This window comes from Euprymna scolopes, chromosome 13 (genome assembly GCF_053919585.1).
Source record: "Euprymna scolopes isolate OS-2025 chromosome 13, ASM5391958v1, whole genome shotgun sequence".
NCBI classification, from domain to species: Eukaryota; Metazoa; Mollusca; class Cephalopoda; order Sepiida; family Sepiolidae; genus Euprymna; species Euprymna scolopes.
The window spans coordinates 78,363,421-78,385,617 of record NC_136494.1 but is presented as its reverse complement, the minus strand read 5'-3'; the positions used below and the strand labels follow the sequence as shown (position 1 = coordinate 78,385,617).

General features: G+C 35.4%; 1 pseudogene; it reads left to right on the top strand.

Annotated features, from left to right (window-relative positions):
- The first annotated feature begins 20,612 nt into the window (after positions 1-20,612).
- Positions 20,613-20,738, top strand: LOC145292485 (U2 spliceosomal RNA; annotated as a pseudogene).
- Positions 20,739-22,197: the final 1,459 nt, after the last annotated feature.

The window sequence follows — 22,197 nt, the reverse complement described above, 5'->3', positions numbered from 1 at the left end:
ACCTCTATAAAGCCACCATTCGCCCATGTATGGAGTACTGTTGTCATATTTGGGCCGGTGAATCTGCTACTAGTATCTCACTCTTAGACAAGGTTCAAAAAACAGTCGCCAACCTAATAGGTCCTTGACTGTCATCCAAGCTTCAGCCTCTGTCTCATCGACGTAATGTAGCATCGCTCTGCCTGTTCTACAAGTACTTTAACAGTGAATGTTCCGAGGAACTGCAAGCACTTGTATCCTCTAAGTAAATACTCCCGACAAACTCGACAAGCAGAAATATCCCATCCCTTCACAGTAGAGATCCCTAGATGTAGGAGAGGCTTCTATCCAGTAGTTTCTTCCCCAAAACCGCTAGACTTTGGAATTCACTTCCAGGTTGCTGCTTCCCCAACTGTACTGACATGCAGAAGATCAAGTTTAACGTGAACCGACATCTTGCTGCCCTACTCCCCACCTAGTACGCTTGTACCATGTGTCTCTAATAGTAGCTCCCTACATCAACGTGGCAATGTGCCTTGTTTGGGTTTAAAATGTAATTTAAAAAAAATAGACACCCCTGTTTTAAGTTCAATATAAAAATCCACCGCTTATGGCTCAAAGCCTACACAAACTGAAGCCTGTATTTGTTTTAACATGTTTTTCTTTGCGAATAAATGTAATTTAACCCCGTTAAAGTAAAAGTAAAATTTATATATATATATATATATATATATATATATATATATATATATATATATATATATATATATATATATATATATATATATAATTTTAAATTCGACCGTTTTGGATTTACCATTTTTTGGATTTTTACCCTTCACCGGACTATCCATTCATGTGAAATCTTTTTATCATTTTTCTTTTGCCTCCTGTTCCCCATTACCTCATCCTTTTTTACCAAGTAAGACCTGTGACTTACTTGTAATTTCATTAAATACTTTTATATGCAAAATTCGATCCTGCATTTTGCTAATTCCTGCCCTCTGATGAGAAGGAGAGTATTTCTTCGAAACTCCGCGGATTAAGGACTATCCACTTATCATGTGCTTCCTTTTTTAAAATTAAATATGTTTTTAACTCTTTTTTCATTTGTTCATATTATACGCTCTATTTTCTTTTCGGTTTTATTGAGCTTTCACATCTGGCTGAGTTTATTTTACTTGTAAATATTAACTCTTTTATATTTATAATATATTTTAAGTTTACCATTTTGATTACCTTGGTAAATTTATTGTAATTTATATATATATATATATATATATATATATATATATATATATATATATATATATATATGGTTGTTGAGCTGGATTAAATCCGACGATATGAAATAAAATGGGGGTGGAAGGACCTGGATACTCAACGTTTCGCCCGATTTATGCGGGCTTCTTCAAGAGGGATGGTCATTGACGAGAGAGTCAGAGGATTGGGGCTGTATATAATCTAATTTACATAAGGAAAACACGCTGCTCTCCCCCATCATTATATATAGCCCCAATCCTCCGACTCTCTCGTCAATGACCATCCCTCTCGAAGAAGCCCGCATAAATCGGGCGAAACGTTGAGTATCCAGGTCCTTCCACCTCCATTTTATTTCATATATATATATATATATATATATATATATATATATATATATATATATATATATATATATATATATATATATATGTGAGACAATAGGAGTGGAAAATGTATTCATAAAGACTATATACCGGAAAATATATAATCATTCATTCATTTTATAAGGATATACATGCATTTGGTTGGGGATTGAGGGGATTCTTTATACCAAGGTATTTCGAAGCCTATGCTTCTCATCAGAAGAGTAGATAACGTGCCAGGTAACATAGTGGGGATTTGACATCTAGCGAGCGAATCATCAGGAACAAAATAAATTATTGATGTTGTTAGGGGGAAATATACTGAATTCTAAGATAAAGGAGGAGGATACTACACAAAGTGTATTGTAAAAAGGAGTATAGAGTTTCTATGATAGTTTTAAATGATGTAAGTAGTTTATGGCTTTAAGATTCAGGGGGGGGGTATATTGTAAATTGAGAACAACAATTATAAAGGACAAACAACTGCAATAGGGTTTCATAGTTCAATCAATATCTTATATAATTGCCATTTTGTTGACGTGAGCAAAAAGCAATTGATCCATTGAAGATTCCAAACTTTCGATTTCATCTGATGAAATGTCTTTGGCAGAAGTCAGAATAGCATTCCAGAGGTCATCCTTGGAGTTGTACTGCCTTCCTCCGGAATACATATTTTGTTTTAAGATGCTCCACAGATTTTCGATGGGATTTAATCTGAAGAACAAGCTGGCCATTGCATTATTTTCTCATGTCTGGGAAAAACTCTTTCGAAATATTCAGTGGCTATATTTGCAAAATGAGACGGTGCATTATCATGCATGAATACCATCTTTTTTTCAGAATGTCAAATTCTTCTTCTTGTGCCAGGGTACCAAGTGTTCCTTAATGAATTCAATGATTGCAGCCCAGAACATCACACCACCACCTCCTTGTTGACGCCTGATCCTTTGGAGATGTTGCCCCTCATTATGGTACCATCCTTCCCTCATCCCCAACGGGTTCATCAAGAGTCGCTCGATACTCATTGGTTAACAAAACAGTTTGAAAATTCACCTTCATGTGATCTCTTGCCCACTCCATCCTCTTTTTCTTGTGGATATCCTTCAATTGAGGCCGGATCTATGGCTTTCAAAATTTTGCAATTGTCCTCAGGATACGGCAACGAGTTGATTTGGGCACATCAGGAAGTCAATTTTTTCAAGAACCTGTTTGCTAGTTACAGTGGAGTACGCAAATTTCTCTCTTGATCTTGCTCATTGTTCGACATAACAGATATGATTTCTTATGAAGTTTCTCTTTTTCAGAACACCCGTTGCAAAGTTGAGGGTTAGTACAATATTGAATTACTGTACGATGATCACGGTGTAATTCTGTGGCAATGTCCGAGGTGGAAATCTTATTATGGAGTCCTTGAACTATTTTAGACTTCCCAGCTTGACTTAACCCATCTTTACGTTCCATCTAGCATATAAAGTTGGCACGCTGAAAAAACTGCAAGTCACAAAAATGGCTGCCGTTTTCTCGCTATTGCGCAGATCAGCTTAAAATTTTACATCTACGCATGTGTTAGTGTTGCCGTATAACGTGCTAAGTTTCACGAATTTTCATTTAAACAAGTGGAGTTAGAACAGAAATATATTTTACATCTAGGGATCTCTACAGTGTGGGGGTGGGATCTAGTAGCCTGTCGGGTTTGTCGAGGGTGTTCGCGTCGTGGGGGCACAAGTGATTGCAGTTCGTCAGAGCATTCACCACTAAAATACTTGTAGAAAAGGCAGAGGGATGCAACATTTCGTCGATGGGACAGAGGCTGAAGCTTAGATGCCAGTTCAGGGCCTATCAGGTTTGCGACTCTCTTTTGAACCTTGTCAAGGAGCGAGAGACTAGTAGCAGATGCACCAGCCCAGATGTGGCAGCAATACTCCATACATGGGCGAATGGTGGTCTTATAGAGGTACAGGATACTTTCGGGTGTTAGTAGTTTTCTAGCACGGTAGAGAGAGCCTACCTTTCTTGCAGCGGCCCTGGCAATGCCTTCAATGTAATTGTTCCAACTCATGTTTCCTGTGAACGTTAGGCCAAGGAGTTTGAAAGATGGACTCTCAGATAAAGAGTCGTTGGCCATTGCTATGGGTGGTAGAGAGGGTTTCTTGTAATTATTGAATGAAACTAGTTTAGTCTTGGCAGCATTGAACGCGACCAACCACTTTTGTCCCCATTCCACTACAGATTGGAGGTCTTCCTCTAGTGTTTCTGCCATTTCTTTAGAAATGTGTTCATTCGTCTTACTGTCGTGTCTGCCGTAGAGTGTAGTGTCATCAGCATATATACCCATCTCAGAGGCAATGTTGTCGGGGAGGTCATTTATGAATATCAGGAACAGTAGAGGTCCAAGGATAGAACCCTGGGGCACTCCCGCATTTATATCATATTGTTTAGATGTGCGACCGTCGAGGACTACCTGGATTTTCTCTTATCTAAGAAGGATTTAATTATGTTAAGTATTCTACCAGTGATACCGTATGATCTGATTTTCCTGAGGAGACCCTCATGCCATACCCTGTCAAAAGCCTTAGATATATCTAGAGCTACCGCTCTGCCTTCCCCCGCTTTGTCCAGTGAATGGTATATACGTTCAGAGATAACAGTGAGGATGTCTGCTGTGGAACGGGCTTGTCTAAATCCATATTGTTTGTCAGTCAGTAGTTTAGCATCTGTAAGATGATGGACTAGAGCATGGTTAATTATGGTCTCAAATATTTTGGCAAAAAGTGGGAGGAGGCTAATGGGGCGATAATTTGATGGGTCTGTCCTTTCGCCAGAATTCTTGAATACTGGTACAACAGAAGCAGTTTTCCAACAGCCCGGAAAGCAAGCTTCATTAAGACATTTGTTGTAGATTTTGGAGAGAACTGGAGCTACTTCGGCTGAGCACTTTTTTAATAGCACAGCTGGGATAAGATCGGGTCCACATGCTTTTGAGGTGTCAAGGTTTTTTATGTTAGCATGCACCTGAGCAGGGGTGGTTTCCAGATCGTCTAGTGTGGCGTCTGTCCGCATAGGAAAGTCAGGTAGGGGGTGGTTGGAAGGGTCCAGTGTGGAGTTTGAGGCAAACCGACTGGCAAGCATGTAAGCCTTGTCGGTTGCTGAGGAGACAACCTCGTGATTGTTGGTTAGTGGGGGAATTGTTGATTGCCCATTATTTACTACACTGTTGTAGATTTTCCAGAAGTCTCTAGTTCCTAGTTTTTGTGCTTCGATGCGCTTTTAAGTGGTGTCCGTAAATTCTCTCTTAGATGTCGGTATTTCTTTCTTAACGTTATTTCTAGCTTCTATATACTTCAGTCTGTTTGAACTGGACTTATGTCGGTTAAACCTACGGTATGCATGCTGCTTTTGAGTAATGGCAGTTGCACAAGTCGACGTAAACCATTGGGGAGAGTGGGGCTTACTATAAAATTTCCTCATGGGAACATGCGCTTCGATTGCAGATTTGAACCAGTCAGTGGTCTCGTTTGCACATTGTTCAGCAGGGAGAGAGAAAATATTTTTCCATGGAGCATCTCTAATTAGTTCCCTGATGGCTTCCCAGTCAGCCTTATTATAATATCTCGTTGTTTTGAGCACTGGCTCTTCAGTTTTGGGTCTAGAGTTTAGGGCGATTTCAACCATTATCACTGCATGATCAGCGTCCCCGAGTGGGCTGTGGGCCTTCGTTATGCAGTCATCGGGAACTGTGGTCAAAAACAGATCTAGAAGTGATGCGTGTTGTTCTTCCTGGTCAGGGAAACGGGTTGGAAACGTAACACTTTTTGATAGGGAGTGAGATATAGCGAAGCTATGAGTTGTGCTGCCCGCTGCATCTGTGTGAGTAGAGAATCCAAGCCAGTTTTTGTGGTGGACATTAAAGTCACCAAACACATGTATTTGTGCGCTAGTGTCGAGGGACAGTGCCGTGTCTATGCTGTCAGATACTTTGTTTATTATGGAGCAGTCCTGAGTCGATGGAGAGCGGTAGAGAAAATAATAGTAGCTAATACTGTGTTGCACGTTTAGTCTAAAGCACATAAAGGCTTGATCATCTGTTTCTAGGTTTGTTTCTCTAGTCAAGGGAAGGGTATTACGAATGTAAACTCCAAGTCCGTGCATATGTCTGTCAGAGTCCTTACGGCAGAGTGGGAGATATCCAGGCATGTTAAAGTGGTTAGAGGGAATGGAGGAGTGTAGGTTAGTCTCACTTAGTGCTAAGATATCCGGGGTATTTGTTAAGAGAAATGCTTCAACATCAGCTAAGTTAGTTCTAAGCCCACGGATATTTGTGAATGAGAGCCTCAAGGGAGGAGGCAAGTTGAATTTGTTTGTCCCTAATCCTGGTTTAAGCTTATTTTTAGATTGTACTGTCGTCATATTTTTTTTTAAGAGTTTCGGTAAGGGGGAGCTAAACAAGAGGTTATGCGGAGCTTCAGACATGCATCACAAGTAGACCATCAGCTGACCTTTCTCCAATTAGGATTGTGGCCTCAGGAAAGCCCACCGGGGATGAGTGTTTCTTCCCCAGAACCGCAAGACTCTGGAATTCCATTCCAGGTCCCTGCTTCCCCAACAGCACTCACGTGCAGAAGTTCAAGTGTAACGTGAACCGACACCTTGCTGCCCAAATCCCTACATAGTACCTCAGTAGTTGTTTCCCCTGATAGTAGCCCCCTACACCAAAGTGGCAATTTGCCTTGTTTGGGGTGAAAATGTAATAAAAAAAAAATTAAAAAAAAACAGAAATATTGGTCAGCATATAATTCTGGCACCGGGTGTATGACGTTATTTTATTTGTATAAGCCGACCCAAATTTTTAAAGATGATTTTTTTTAACTTTCAGGGTCCACTTATACGACGAAATATACGGTTCTTATTAATATTTATTATTATTATTATAAAGGCAACTACCTATGCTACTGAACTTCTTGGGGGTAAAGCCAACAATGTTATCATATATTCGGCAATATTGTAAAGGTTGGACGAGTCGTGTCCTAAGTGTATATATTTTGAACAATATATTATTTAATTAGATTTTCTCCCCATAGACGTATATTGCATTGTAACCACATTTACACTTTTATGTTAAGGCTTCATAAATAGCAGCAGGTATTTAAACTAGTAGTAAAAGCATGTATGTATATATATATATATATGTGTGTGTGTATATATATATATATAATATAATATAAAGCTGAATGTCTGTGTGTGTATGTGTGTGTGTATGGTAACGATTACGCTCCTATATGACTGACTATTTAAAAAAAACTGATTACACATAACCATAGAAGATGTATCGAGACGCAGGAATTGGTATGTTTGATCTGGCAGAACAGTGGTTCATTAAAATTGTGGGCTCTGCGTTCGCGCCTTGTCCACAAAGTATGGAAATAAAAAAAATAAAAAATCAACGTTTACAAGTGTTTTTGATATAGATGTACATAAGAATACTTTGATCAGCAGGTTTTACCTTAAATAGGGATGGTATGATAAAATTAGGGGTCTGCGTTCGCGCCTGACCTCCATAGAATGGAAATAGTCACGGACTTTAATAAAGACCTTTCATATCTATCTGTGTAAGTATACTTTGATAATTATGTTTCTCTTTGAAGAAATATGGTATAATAACATCTGACCTCCATAGAATGGAAATATGTCACAAAGTTTAACAAGGTTTTTTTTAATATAGATCCACAGAATATTTTGATAAGTGTTTCAGTGTGAACAAGCATGGTATAATTAATTATGGGGTTTATGTATTTTATTTTTACTTTCATCAGATTTTGCATTGGTTTTGATACCCGCAAATTCAACCCAAATTTACAACCCTTCCTTTTCATAACCTATCATACTTTGATAAATCAGAGTCCATTCTCATAAATTCATAGATTTTCATCCTTATGTACAGGGTGGCCGAAAAGTCCCAGGACACTATACATGTATTTTTAATAAAACAGCAGCAATTAAGCGCCCATCAACAGTAAATACACTGATATCAGTCATAACCTGAAAAAAAAAAAAATAAATGAAATAAATTGTTTTAACAACATTAGAATATTAAAATCAATCATATTTAACAGCGTTAAAATATTAAAAATAGAGTGTCCTGGGACTTTTTCGGCCACCCTGTACTTGAATTTTCTCTACAAGTTTTAAACGTTTTAGAATCAAGCTCATGCAAATGCTAAGTTTATTTCTATTTAACACATTAGTTAAGGTGTTGTTTCCTGCGTACGTAGCTTAATTCTTTTTTTTTTTAATTTTAGAATCGGATGATGCAACTCCTAAGTTAAATCTGGTTAGCTTGTTTTTTTCCGGGAATGTAAATTTCTTCCTTCATTTTATTTTTCATATTTTTTACTTAAAGCTTCTTTAGACTATATATATATATATATATATATATATATATATATATATATATATATATATATAGTATAAAGAAGCTTTAATATATATATATATATATATATATATATATATATATATATATATAGTCTAAAGAAGCTTTAATATATATATATGTATACACACATATATACATATATATGCATATGTATATATATACCCACACATATATATATGTATATATGTGCATACATGTATGTATGTATATAAATATGTATGCATATATACATATATGTGTATATATACATATATATATAATTAATAGAACAATATTTTCGCAAATTTAAATCTTTACATAAATCTAATTTTATGTTTAAAGCAGGTCTGATATGTGAGCTTATACGAAATAGCATATATACTCACTTCACAGCAATTTATATTGGAATTAAATACTCCTCTGTATTCAATTTTTCTATTTTTAATTTATATTTATTTAGAAAATGTGTTCATATATATATATATACATATATATATATATATATATGTATATATATATATATATATCCTTGAAAACACCCCTTTATTTTATTGTCAACGAGGAAAACACTTTCAGAAGGAATGGAATAAAAACAACTATAAGCTATGAAATTAAACAGAGAAATACTCTTCATTAAATAGCATAAACGAAAAGTGATAAAACAAACGGAAAGAATAACAAGTGTTAATGATATACTTGTAATTATTTGAAAAAAATATAATAAGTAAATTGAAAAAATATAAAAACTTGCATTCGTTAGAATTATAAATAATTATGTGAATAAATTTAAAAAATAATGTTTTAGAAATGTAGTAAACTGGGTGCTCGCCGTTGCCTGGTTGTTTGGTGGTGTGTCTTGGGCAAAAAATATGGTAGTAGGTATGTAGACTCGAACTCGTACAGGGAAGTAAGACGGGAACGTGAATAAAACAACGTGATGTGTTTCCTGTTGCGTCCATCGCAAAACCTGAGTGAGGTAAGTTTAAATTAAGGCTAAACAGTCGAAAAACGGGGATGACATCCGAAAATATCGGCGAAAAAGCGGCCCCTGGTGAAAAGTCCCAAGCTGAACGTGAAGGCATTAATGTATTTGCCCAATTATTGAATATTTGTCGTCGAAATAATCGGACTTCAAAATGATGCCAATCTCGTGAAAATCCGTCTCGTCTGTCGAAAGTTTTTTGCGAGACATACAAACATACATACATGCATTTAAATAGACAGTTAAATTTATATTATTGACAACAACAACGCGAAATATGTATACGATAGGATAAAATAGATTATACGGTTAAAGTTATTGCGGATATTTAAAAGGATACTGCTAAACTTTTACTATTTTGTAAGTCTAATATATTAGTTGCTTTCCAGAGAAGAATAAATAATTTCTGAAAAGACAACGAATCAAAATAGATTGATGCAGTGAGAACAATAGACATTGTACAAACGAATACTTTTTATAATATTAATTACTATCAGTGATAAGTCTGAAATTCCAGCATTTTTATCGTCTTTATTATGTATAATACAAATCAAAATGCATCACTAAATCTGTCTACATACGTTATTTATAGATTTCACAAGGGGTGTATGTTTCGTACAAGTTATTGTCATTCATATATGAATAGTTTTTTTCGTTACGTAATGTTCTTCTAAGGCTTGCAAAAAAATAAATATTTCAAATATACATCGCTAATTTTTTCTACACAATCCAAGTTCTTATCTCGATATATGTTTTAAATGATTCTATTAGAAGACATAAGTCTGTTATTATATTCACTATTCCTACATCCACTTTGACTAAACGTTTATACGAATTTTTATAGTAAATACTAAATCGCCTTGACAAGACAGGGCCAGACGAGTTGTATATTTAGCTTATCGTGATGAAAAACCCCCGTATTACCTCGATATATTCGTGTTTGTATTTAGAAAACTGAGGATGCAGAATTATGCTGCATTCATTTTCCTTTAAACATAATTTACTCTTAATTTAGTAATGACGTCTACAATTAGTTGTTAGCTAGAGTAGATATTAGTAGCTATAATATAATGAATTAAAAAGATTTTAAAGATTCAGAAAGACTCATGAGAGAATAGTCTAAGGACAAGAGGTAACTTACAGGTGATAGGCTACGACTAATCGACTACTTATTTAACCGCAATAAGGATCGAAATAGCCTGTTAAAATCGAATTACTATTCATACAATCAGACTTCGAACTGCTCAGCCGCCTATTATGTTGATTGCTAAGCATTGCTTACAGATAGTACCGTTTTCGGGGCTTGGGCATACCCCTCTTCCCGTGGTTGTAGTCGGTGAATTCTTGATATTATCTGAAATGCGAACTATAAAGAAAGCGATGTTTACCACATAATGAATCAGAAACTATTTGCTTCTGTTTCCATATATTTTATTCTTATCAGTGTGTCTTTGTATTATAAACACACATTTGAACATTACACTTTTATCAATAAATAATATGTATTTCTAAAGGGTTAATATGAATAATACCATTTGTTTGAAGTATTTTATGCCTTTGTCTAATTTTTACCTAATTAATATATACTACTTTCCGATTGACATTCAATATTGATCTATGAATGTAAAAGTTTTATTACACTATATTAGCGTAATAGAATCACAAAAAGTAATATAAAAATATTGTCATTGGAATTTGTTTTTTGTTCTTTAATCAAGTTAACCCCTAGAAGGCATATCGCTACTTGGACGTGGGATCAGGCCTATGAAAAAAGTAATACAATGTTGGCTGACGTTACATTTAAATTTTTGCATATCAGTACAGTAAGGGAAGCAGGTAGCTGGAAGGGAATTCCAAAGTATTGATGTTCGAAAGAAGAAACTATTAATGCATAAACTTTTAGGGCATTTAGGGACCCCCGACAATGAAAAGGTGAGATTTTGTAGCTAGAGGGGTGTGTGTGTCGGGGATATGTATGTCGAGGGGGTACAAGTGCACGAGTTCATCAGAGCACATTTAATTAAAATATTTTTCGAACAGGAACAGAAATGCAATATTGCGGCAATGAGGCAAGGGTAGAAGCTTAATTGACAAAGTGGGACTTATTAGATTGCAGACTCTTTTTTTACCCTGTCCAAGAGGGAGAGGCAGTTTATGACTGGCAATATTATAGAACTAGTAATATTTACAAAAGAAATAAAATACTTTAATGGCTGTTCAGAAGACACACCCAATAAGCCATTTCATACTCATTGGAATTTCGTACAAATTAAACCGAACCCACCATTTCATAGCTGATCAATTTTGACTTATTAATATTTTGTCTGAGAATGAAGAGACGATTCGCCTTCAAATATTCGTTTTTCTTCGGATAATTCAGTGTTGACTATGTTTATGTGTCTATGGCAATGTAATTCGCTTGAGAGGTTCCGTTAATTTGCCACAAATCACAATTATTTTGCCATCGCTTTCCGATACATTATTAATGAGCGGAAAATGGAAAAGTGTGAAAAAAAGTCGTACGAGCACGCGTAGCCGACAGGAAGGGCATCAAGGAGTGGGTTTAATCATATATCAGCCGTATCGTTGTCACAAGATCCAGTTTATAAAGCAAGAATTGTTTTTGTTTACCTTTTTTTAGTCTTATCGAAATGTTTAAAGTAAAATAATATAAAAAATAAATACCAATAGCAGCAAAAAATGTGAAGAGATAATTTTTAAGTTTTGTTCAGAAGACACCGGTGTTTAATGCAGCATGAACTTATCGTTCTTTAACTTGGTATATTGTATGCTGATAACAACTTCATTCCAATTTGTTCTGCTTGAACATCTGCGTCAAGTCTGTTGACAGCGTTTTTAGATGAGAATTTGTTTTAGTCACTCGATCATCTTGCCACGCTTCTGTATTTTAATGAACGTTGATAACAAATTGAACCCTATTATGCTTCTGGTTTATAGATGAGGATTTACAAAATAACATTTTCATTACTCAGAATACTGTCCTTATCTTTGGAGATATTTGTACAACGTTTCCGTCAATATAACCGCTGACTTTGTGAACATGTTTTATGTCGAACTCGAAATCTTTCTATCTAGCTCAGGAATTTGCATCGGATTTCGAACGTAGACTTTTATTTGGGTAGTATGCTCTATTGTTGTTTGCCATGACTACGAATACTCTTAATTAATTCGCAATTGTAGTTTTGTGTCGCCTGTACTGTAAATTGAACCTTAAATCACCAGAACCGTGTCGATTACAACATAACTTTATAAAGTACTTCACGCAATACGACGCTAGGCATAAAAACGGTTCCGTGCAGAATTCTGAGCGTAGGTCCTTGAATTAGTCAAACTATATCTGTAAAGGATCGAAGGTTACAGGTAAGAATAACATTCAGAATAAGAACATCAATCCGAATGATGTCCTGGATATGACCTTAAACTATATCCGATGGTGAGGCCCCAGCTTGCAGGTTTGGGGGGAGTGTGGAGCCACCCTTTAATTGCCATTGCTCCCAGGTCTACTCTGACTGGAGGCATAGTCTCTGTTAGGGTCCCAACTATGGGTTAAATAGAAATCACAGGCACACTAATTTGTCGGAGTTTGCGTTTTATTTTTTTTCATTTAGAACCCTTACGCGCGCCCTTCTGCAACAGACAATAAAGGTAAGAGATGTTTAAAAGACGAGAAAATAAGTTAAACTCGAAGTAACTACAAAATTTACGTAAGGCTCAACAATGTTGTCGAGCGGGTGAACACACGGTGCATTACATTTACAAACAGTTTTACAATTCTAAAGTATAATCCAAGTCATTCCGAATTTGTGAGTTCGTTTTTCATCGCTCTTAACTATCTCTATATTTTAGCACATCCTAATTTCTATCATAATTAAAACCCTCCTATTCATATAGTTGGTTTCTCCTTGGAAAATTATTATTATTATTATTATTATTATTATTATTATTATTATTATTATTATTAATCTCATTTATATATGCACACCACAGAAACTATGTAAATTGACTGACTAAATATGAAATCTCTTTATTATATGCTAGCATTTCAGCCCGGCGTTGCCCGGGTGTTTGGAGGCCTGTGTTTAGCAAAGAAAAAAAACAAAAAAAAAGAGGTAGTAGGAAGGCAGGCTTCAACCCATAGCGCAAAGAAGGAAAAGAACGAGGAAAAACCTGACGTCTTTGCTGTTACGCCCACCGCCAAACCGGAAGTGACTTATGTTTAAATTAAGACTAGAAAATCGAAAGACGAGGGTGACTTTCAAAAATATCGGCGAAATAAAAGCGACCCTCCTGTAGAAAAGTGCCCAGTTAAAGGTGTAGATATTAATGTTTTTAGCCAATTTTTCGATATTTGTCGTCTGAAAGGTCGAACTTCACAATGATACTGATCTTGGTAAAATCCGTCGCCTCTGTCGAAATTTTTAGGCAGACATTCAAACATATATGCATATATCTATTTATAAATTGGTAACTAAAGATTTTCGACCCAAACCGATTAAAAAGCTTGCCCTATCTTTGAATATCCTTTATGTAAAATTTGAAGCGTTTAGATCAGAAATTGTCTGAGTAATTTGGTAGAGACAGCAAAGGTAATTTTTTTTATAACTTTGACCCCTATTATGACCCCTTAACATGTATTTTGGGGGGGCTCAAATCAAGTTCTTAAGTTAGATCCATGTCCAAAGAACATATATCTAAAATTTCAAGTGTTTATACCTAACTGGAGGAGTTTTGTAGAGTTTTCAAAGCTCAAATCGTTGACCTTTGGCCCCTTAACAGTCAAATTTCTGGGCGAAAACCGATCAAAGATTTTCGCAAATCTCAGTACCTAGAATATCAAAGTTCAAGTCTGTAGACTGAAAATTTACAGCGTTATTGTGTAGCGAAATGTACAAAGACACACAGACAGGCACACAGACAGACACACACAGGTTCACTTTTATAGATATATAGATAAACTGTGTCAATCGCCTTATTGCAGATTAGTAAAATATCGATATTTCACTAAATATACGTCAAAACAAACTGAAAATTATATCATCAAACGACTGTTTATTGTTAGTTATTTCCAAAAAAAATTATTCAAACTCATGCGATTTTCCCGAAGTTATGAAATTTTTATTTTTTATCGAAGTATTTCCACTGTACATTTCTTTATTGCAGTTCTCTTAAAATGTTGTTTTAGGGCAAAAATACAATATTTTCTCTTGCAAACTTTACTTTTTATTATATTTTTCTGTCAAAGAATACTAAACAAAAGCCCATTCTAGGTATACGCTTCATATAAATTAATTATTTATCGACATATTCAACATTTTTTAAATAACTTAGAACAACTTTTGTCTCCTCCCCCTAGGAAGTCAATTGTTTGATTTTAAAAGAGGGTATGGCTCTAGCAATATCAACTATGTTCCTGCACACCGCATCATTTGAAGTAAATCGCTCTCCTCCCTCATAATCCCCTCTTTTTAATATTGACCAGAGATATTCAATGGAGTTAAGGTCTGGAGAATACGGTAATTAGGTCATGACAGTTTCCACAACGAATCCCACTGATTCAAGGAAGGCTGTGTGTGCGTGTGTGTGTGTGTGTGTGTGTGTGTGTGGGTGTGTGTGTGTGTGTTTGTGTGTGTGTTTATCTGAAAGTCTTTATTTATTACAGACAAGTTCTCACGTTAGTCATTAAAAGTGAAGCATCTTCGATTTTATCTTACGAGTATTTTCCACTGTGGATATATAATTTGACCTGATATGGCACCAACACCTGCTGCCATATCAATTCAAATTATATGTTTGTACTATATAAACCGTAGTAATTAGAATTCTTTCAGAACCGCTTAAATCTTAAGGGTATGTTTCAAGTTAGGTTCATTATATTTTAATATATGCAACTTAGTTGAGTGATAAAATTTGCCTGTCTTTGTGCACTAGAAACTGCTTTTTATTTAATCTACGCCCCATGTTCTCCTAATTAATTGTATTACGGTTGCTTTCCGCATGTCTTATATTTTTTAAATTACATTTTTTCTTCTTTTAACATCATCGTATGAACTTCTGGAAAGGTTAAATTTATCAAGTGATAGTTCTTGAAAACTATTATTGTGTCAGGCGATTTTACCTAAATGAATTTGATTGTTTAAATATTTATTTTAATAACGTATATTTTAAGAGTTGTATGCAAATATATCTCTTACTTAGTTTCACAGAAATACATATGCTTTTTAAGAAAATAAAATAAGCATCAGGTGCGCAACGCAATATTACGAAAATACACAAATATTTTACTTGTTTGGAATTTAAAATTGAACTATCGTTTAGACATAAGTGGTGTGCAGTTTATTTGATTCAAACTCAAACAATGCTTCTATGCCGGAACTCACCTCCCTGACGTTAATCTCGCGTAACCAACGCACCGTTCCAACATATCTAAATATAATCGCTGAGAGACAACGCACAGATCTTTACTATTGTTTTTTTTTAACTTTACAACATGAGAAGAAAACAGGAGCAAAAAATTTAAAAAGAAAAAAGATGTACAAAGTACTGAGAATGGAGTTTGACTCCGAAACATATTTAAATTAAAAATCTAAAACATGTAAAATATTTGTTTATTTTCATAATATTGCGTTGTAAGTTGTCTTTCAATGGCACGTGATGCGTATTTAATTTGATTTAAATTAAATCAACACTTCTATGACAGAACTCACACCCAGAAAATCCCATAATTCTTTATTACTTGATTATCATAAATATTTTTGTTATGCGGATGTATACGGTCTATAATTTGTCTATTTAAATGTTTCCACCTTTTCTGAATATTCTCTATATTATTTTTTCTTATTAAACACTATAATGTATATTTAAAATTGCTTTGCATTTATTTTCTGATTTCAATATACATTTCAGTTGTTTATATTTTAATTATTATCATTCAGAATTGTAGAAGTGCCGAAGAAGTTTCTGCTTGATAGTTTTACTAGAACTACTGTATTTTTCGTTCTTTGCTGTTTCAACTTCTTTTATTCCTCATTTAAATAATTGGATTTAGTTTTTTTTTATTTTAATTTCATATCTTTTTTCTTTAATGTCTATTCATCTTCATTCGTATTGACATTTTTGCCCCCTTCTTTTTCTTTATTTTTTTCGTCTTCTCGTATTCATAATATCATTTACTATCAATATTATTATTATTGTTATTGTTGTTGTTGTTGTTGTTGTTGTTGTTGGTGGTGGTGGTGGTGGTGGTGGTGGTGGTGTTATTATTACGAATTTCCCGACCGATAAGCGTTTTTCCATGACAACATGTTAACAAAACTGCCGCTATTTTTTCTTCACAACTCTAAAACCTTTCCATTAGCAACGTCTTAAGCTTTGTTTGCTTCAAGTGGATTCATTTTCATATTTCGTTCACCGTTCAGTCGCATGAGATTAAATAAGCTAAAATAAGAACATTATATTCGAAATTGAAATAAGCCAAACAACATGTGCACAATGTCCATTTGGTTTAAAGATCTGTGGCTCTCTAAGTCATGTTTTGTCTGTCGATGTGTTAGTCATACTTAATCAAAAAATACATCTCTTATCGCTTAATGTGCACATTGAAATGACGAATCTTATTTCCGTCTCCTCATGGCATAAGAATCCTCATCTCAAGTATTCTATCATGCACTCATATATCAATGTACAATCTAAAAGTGGTGGCGTTCCGTTAGTTTGCCTTACAGAATTAGAGGCAGGTTGTTGGCACACAAAAAGGGATATGCAGTGTAAACATAACTACATAAATAGATATTTTGCGATATCCAAATACCTTCTGTTGCTTTTACTAGTATAATTGGATTCGATTTTTTTTACTCTTAACATACACTAGTTTGAATCTCACTTATGTCTAAACGATTATTTTACCCTTACATATGTAGTATAAATATAACTAACTATCTCGCCATCTGACGTTGGCTGTTGATAATAATATACGATAAAATATGTATTATATTTATGCAAATGTTGGATGTGTTATTAATATAGAGCCAATTCTATATCGAATAGTATATAGTATCCAATATATAGTAGATTATATATATATATATATATATATATATATATATATATATATATATATATATATATATATATATATATATATATACATATAGACACATTACAGTCCTGGTCAAAATGCTACAATGGGGGAAGAGGTGGCTGGTAACTTTTAATGCATCCAAAACCAAAATAATATCTTTACATCATCAACGCTCTGATCCCCATCTGACATCAATTGAAATGGATGGCTCTCGTCTTGGGGAGGCTCCATATTTTGACAAGCTTCTGGGTTTGACCTTTACTCCTAATCTTAAATGGAACACGTACATCAAATCTGTTTCCAGGGACGCTGGGAAAATGGTGGGATCCTTCTACCGCTCCAGAAGATATCTCACTACTGATGCAATTCTATATCTGTATAAAAGCCAAGTACATCCAAGGATGGAGTACTGCTGCCACATCTGGGCAGGAGATGCTAAAAACAGCCTAGCCTGCCTTGACAGAGTACAAAATAGACTTCGGGGTTTAGTGGGGGATGCCCTTTTCTCTTCCCTGCAACCTCTCTCCCACAGAAGAGACGTTGCCAGCCTCTCTTTGTTTTATCGCTTATTTCCATGGCAGGTGCTGGTCTGAGCTCCAATCCTTCTACCCCCTTCGCCAATCTTTCACGAGAAACACCCGTCTGGCTGAAACTACTGTCAATAATTTTCCCCACTCTTTATCCGAGCCTAAATCCAAACGTAGGTTCCATGAGCAAAGCTTCTTTCTTAGAACTGCACGCCAGTGGAACTTTCTGCCGCTTGCCTGCTTCCCACCTGACTACAACGTGGACGTCTTCAAGTCCAACATAAACAAACTCCTGACAAACTGCCCCCTTAAGTAAGACACTCTATCAAAACCCCCAATACTTATGATTACTACAATACTATCTCATTGATTACTGTACACGCAATAACCCTTAACTCTGAGTGGCCTTCGGGCCTTGATAAGTGGTGACCCCCATCTAAATATATATATATATATATGTATGTATATATATATAAAGTGTACGTGATTGCGATGGTTTAAAATGAATTTTTACCGTATACCGGCAGTATAAATTGGAGTATCGTTATACGCTGTTTAAATGGATTTTTTGTCACAGGTGCCAATCCCACGTAATTACGCAGGAATATCTTGAAAGTTTAATTACTCCGACGTCTTAAAAAAGTGGGATAATTGCTCGCTTACAATTTTATAAATAAATTACCTCGATAAAAATGTCTGGTTTACTTGAGTTAGTCAACTTAGCCGTTTATGAATGTTATCATTCAAACGATAAGTAATTTCGCTACGAGAATTTTATCTGAATTGCCTCGAGTCATCTTCTTAGATAAATAACAGAAATCGACAATGACGTGAAGAATTTTGCGAATTGTAGTTTAGTCGTACGTAGTTCAAGCCAAACTGAAGAAATTTGTTTCCTCATCTATTGGTGGAATTAAGGATCAAAATATGTGTTTTAGAGTAAATAAGTTTGTTATATAAGGATGTGGTTAATGTTCCTGGATCTTTGAACTAAGAATGTATTATTCATATATTTTTTTTATAATTTAGACGACTGTTCTTATCTTGAGTGTTATTTTTCAAGCGTTTCCGTCGATGTCACCTCCATTTTTTGCAAATGTATTTTGTCAGACTCGGGAACATTTCTATCCAATTTGATAATCCGCGGGCAAGTGACGTAGTTGATAAAATATTTGTGCAATCCGGTTTTCAGTTACACTTATAGAGGTTAAAGTTTCGACCATCAGTGAGGGAGAGGTACTTAGTACATCTACCCAATCATAGGTGAGGAATTGAAAACATGCTACCGGCGTGGATTAAATACACATATTCCGCACAGATTCCCGAAAAAAAAACATTTGTGAGTCCGGCAGAATACGTCTAATAAAGAACGCTGGGAACATCAACTGAAACGTTGTGAAAATGCACCCAAGATAAGAACAGTAATTCAAAGAATCAAAATAATACGAAGTCGCTAGGTTTCAAACATAATCATGCAGTATTTGAAGGACGATACATAATGTAAGTTATTGAAACAGTTTTAGTTTTATCACAAAGAATGAGGTAAATATAATGTAAAAGGGGTTAGCTTACATAAAGTAACGCACAGTGAAGGCATGTTATTATGAATGAATTAGTGTTTTCATATTCGAAAGCGTTTATAGTAACATATTCACACTGAATAACAGGTCTCACAAACGAAATAAAATTGTGCATGCTCCGACTAATTAACACGTCACACAAGATAAAGCAAGAATATCACCATGTAGGAGATTTCCACCATCATGTAAATCTGATATGTGTAAAAGAACAAGGTAGACTTGTAACATGGTGCTTACATTTCAGCACCGAAACAACTGTATATGAAAGTCTTGCAAAAGAACAAATAGAAAAACTTTTGAATTATTTTTGTTGTTGTTGTTGTTAAAATTAAAGGATTTATTTATGGTTCTTTCCAAACTACACCTGCCTCTTGGATTTACAAATCTGCTCGTTCGTCATCTCGTTAAAAACAAATCTCATCTACACTCACCCACGTTGCCATGGAGTCACACTTTCATTTCACGTTGGAACACGTTTCCTGATCACTTGCCACGTGGGTTCAAAACTCTATTCGCTTTTCGTTCCTTTCTCATCATCAAATCGCACCATAGCTTGTTTATATATATATATATATATATATATATATATATATATATATAGAGAGAGAGAGAGAGAGAGAGAGAGAGAGAGAGAGAGGGAGAGGTAGATAGATAGATAGATAGATAGATAGATAGATAGATATACAATGAGTTACAAAAGTATTTGGCATATTTTTTAGTATTTCTTCAAACATCTCGAATTAATTGTCATGAAATTTGCACCCAATCTTTGAACAGATATTATCTATCTAAAAATATAGCGGAAATGAATATATACTTGGTTGACAAATATTTTAGTCGCATGTACGCGAATCTATAAGTCACTCCGTCAGTCGGTCTGTCGGTCTGTCGGTCTGTCCGTAACACTTTTGTGCTTGGCCTTTTTGGTTAAGATCAAAGGTCTGTTGTTAATAGATGCTGATCCGTGGCCTTCGGGCCAAGATATAAGTGTAGAATCTGTTCCGGCAGATACTGCAAGCAAAGACCATATGTGGGGGAAACCCCACATATAAGACCTCGGTCAATGTAGGGGCAGCCTATCATACCAGTTGCCACTATCCAGCTCCCCTACTTACCGGGGAGCTTGTCCCCATTTCCCCTTCACTCCTCACATTAAAAATCGGCTTTGTGCCTAATTTGCTCGGTGGGGGAGCAAATAAATCCCCTGTTCCGGCAGATACTGCAAGCAAAGACCATATGTGAGGGAAACCCCACATATAAGACCTTGGTCAATGTAGGGGCAACCCTTTATACCAATTGTCACTATCCAGCTCTCCTACTTCCTGGGGAGTTGGTCCACATTTCCCCTTCACTCCTCACATTAAAAATCAGCCTTGTGCCTAATTTGCACGGGGGGGGGACAAATAAATACCCTTTTCTTGGCTGTTTGGCCAAGATCAAAGTGTAGTATCTGTTCTTAATACATGCATACTATTTGTGATATAAAGTGGGGGATCACTTTTCTGTATTAATTTAATTTAAAATGATCACCCATTTTAAAACCAGTCAGTCTCAAAGCCATTCAAGTAATTCTCCAGATCATTCAAGTTGTTTTTGGAGGATTCCAGTTATTTTTAAGCATTCAAGTCATTCTTAAAATCATTCAATTCATCCTTAAGTTCATTCTAAGTTATTTACTCATTCTAAGTTATTTACTTGATATTCATTTAAGTCATTTCAGCCCATTTTCGACCATTTTAGTTTATCTTTAAGAATTTCATGTCAATCCTACATTCACGCATTCATTCATTACACGAGAGCACGCGACTAATGGCTATCGGCCTTGTTTAACTTAATATCAAATTACACTTATGCAAAAGTATTTAATACATTGTCAAATTGCATTCTTAAGCAGGCATTTCACCTTTAAATCAATCAGAAATTTCATTCTAAAGCAGGCATTTAATATTGCTACAATATTTCAACCAATTAGAATGCTCCCCAGGTTTCCGGCTATTTACAGGTCAGGTGATAACAGCTCTCAGCCACTGCACAAGTTGCCTCTTTTATTATTGTTTTAAAATGGTTAAAACAAAGCAATTGACTAATAATAGGCGCGAGGAAATCATGGCAAGGAATAAAGATAGAAAGGGGCACAGGAAAATTGCTCTGGGACTAAATTCGATGGTGAGTACAGTTAGGGCTATCGTGAGAAAGTGGAAAGCAACGGGTGCTAATACTAAAAGTCTTCTAAGAAGTGACAGCTACGTAAATAAAGTGATGTTACTTCTCGTTACATTGCTTGTAACGTGAACGACGAACCATTTCTGACTCGTTCAGAAATTCAGAAGGTTATTATTGAATTAAGCAAGCACACAATCAAGAGATCATTGAATCGTACATGCCTGATCACCGATAAAGACTCCATGGTTGACTCCTAGACATATGAAAGATCGTTTGAACTTTGTTTATAAATATCAATATAAATGGGATGACTTCTGGAACAAGAATTGAGCTTTTTCGGAAGAAACATGCACACCCGTGTATGGAAGGAAAGGTGCACAAAATGTAAACCATCTAATGCCATTCCCACTGTAAAACTTTGAGGTGGAAGTGTGATGATTTGGTCTTCTTCTTCAGGGATGAGGTTGGAGGAATGGAAATGATAGAAGGGAAAATGAATGCAGCAAAATGCACGAAGGTTTTGTCAATACATCTGTTTAGATGTGCCGCAGATTTAGAATTGTGTCGTGACTTTATCTTCCAGTAAACAATGATCCAAAGCACAAGGATAAACCAACTATGAAACGGTTTAAGGATCATGAGATTAGTGTTTCACAGTGGCTTAACCAGTCACCTGGCCTTAATTCAACCGCAAATCTGTGTAAAACTTTGAAGTTAAGGGTGCATGCAAGAGATCTCAAGAATATCAAGGAATTGAATAAAGTTTGTGAAGAGGAATGGAAAAAACTACCAACAAGTGCTTGTAAGAAACTGGAAGGCAATTATGGAAAG